Raw genomic sequence first — 1,957 nt, 5'->3', positions numbered from 1 at the left:
GATTTCTTGATTTTGAGCTTCAAGCTTCTGGCTCTGCCATTGATTGAACCTTGACTAGGTGGAACTGGTACCCACCGCCGGAGAATTCATCTTTATGTGGCTATCGTACTTTGTGCGCAGCGATTCCTTAACCCTTATTAATACCTAATACGCATCGCAGACTAATACTTTTTTATTTCTGTACATTTTGATGACAAGAAAGTCGACAGATACCTACGAGCACAATAGCAACGTTTCTGCTGGTTTCCATTATTCATATGCTTTAAAGCGCAACTGCTTAAAAATAGTAAATTATTTAAATTTCATTTCATTTTAATTTAATTTCTATTAATATCCCACTAATAATTTTTAATAGTAAATTCAAAATTAAGGCAAGTTTTAATACATTTAATGGTTGGTAATACCTCCTTTTCTGTAAATGTTTCGTTGTTTCGGCCCCAATTTTCCCATATCCCTCGACTAGTACCGGTTTGAAATCGCTTTTATTGGAAATATTCCGGGACATAATACTGGCATACAAATTTTTAATAAAATTTTTTTAACAAACTTTTTTAGATCTTTAGCACTTTGCCTAAGTTTTTCTTTTTAAAATATTTAAGTACATATTTATATCTATGTATACAGGGCTTATTTCGCATGGTTGCCTGATATTTTTGCCAATTCTTGTGAACATTGACCAGGGAGTAGCTGGTGTCCACCGCCGCAGAATTCATCTTTATGCGGCTATCATACTGTGAGCGCAGCGATTCCTTATTCCTTATTAATACCTGATACCCATCGCAGACTCTCACAAACTGCTCCGAGTTGCTAGTTCTTGTATTAGAATCTGGATGATATTTTTTGGATAGCTCAATGAAGGCCCGTTTGATCTCCTGGTTATTGGAATTTGGTGGTATTTTCAAGAAATCATGGACGTTCTCGAAACAACCATCTATAATTATCACTTTAATTTAATTATTACCAGTTCAAAAAAATTCGTCAATTAGAAATAATTTTTTTTTGTTCAGTACGCCTTTTTACACGTTTACTATAAGTTACGCCATTAAAACCGAAATCTTATTCGACTATTTTTATCTGAACAATATACAAAAACACGATTTCTCGAAGTGGTGCGATTTTTTGAAGTAGCTTAAATCAAAAAGCATTTTATTTTTTAAATTTAAAATTAGTTACAAATTTGGTATTAAAGTAAATAAACGGTCTAAAATACTTCCACTGGTAACTTTTTTTCCATTCCAAAACTCCAACAACTGTCTCTATTACCTTGTGCTCACTCACCTCTGCTCTGTTTCTGTTTGAATGAGGTCAAGCCTTAATCCAATCGATTGCCCTAAAAATGTACTTAATATTTTTCAGTTTAATAAATAACAGCTTCAAAAATATATCCTTGCAAAAAGAGCATATTCATTTTGGTCAGAAGTGTGCAATGCATAGGAGGAAGCATCTCTGACCATATACTTTATATATTCTTGATCAGCACGTCGAGACGAGTCCTTCCGTCTGGATCAACGCAAACTCCTCCTAGACCTACTGCACCGTTGATCACTGTACCAAGTTCAAGTATGGTCGGATGACTATATCATACGATTCGGAATATATATTATTCTGCAAGACTTTCGATTGGTATATCGCTTATCTTAATCTGCCGTACTTCCCTTGTGAAATATAATTAATTTGACTTCAAGAAATTGGGATCAAAGTTAAAACTGAAATTAAGATAACAACAAAATGTTCTGTTACTTACAACTTGATTGACCATCAAAGGAAAGAATGAAAAAATACACCAAAGTCAAGTTCGATGGTGAGTCAAAGTTTCCAACTAATCCGTTTGCAAATTGATCCCATTCATATGGAAGCTACATCCAGAATTCGTTTTAGCTAATTTGTAATTACATTTACCACTTGCTATTAAGCGTTGTGATCACTCGAACAATGCAATAACTGACTCTCTGACGAA

The sequence above is a fragment of the Drosophila willistoni genome (assembly GCF_018902025.1).
Source record: "Drosophila willistoni isolate 14030-0811.24 chromosome XR unlocalized genomic scaffold, UCI_dwil_1.1 Seg105, whole genome shotgun sequence".
Lineage (NCBI taxonomy): Eukaryota > Metazoa > Arthropoda > Insecta > Diptera > Drosophilidae > Drosophila > Drosophila willistoni.
This window is presented reverse-complemented; position numbering follows the sequence as displayed.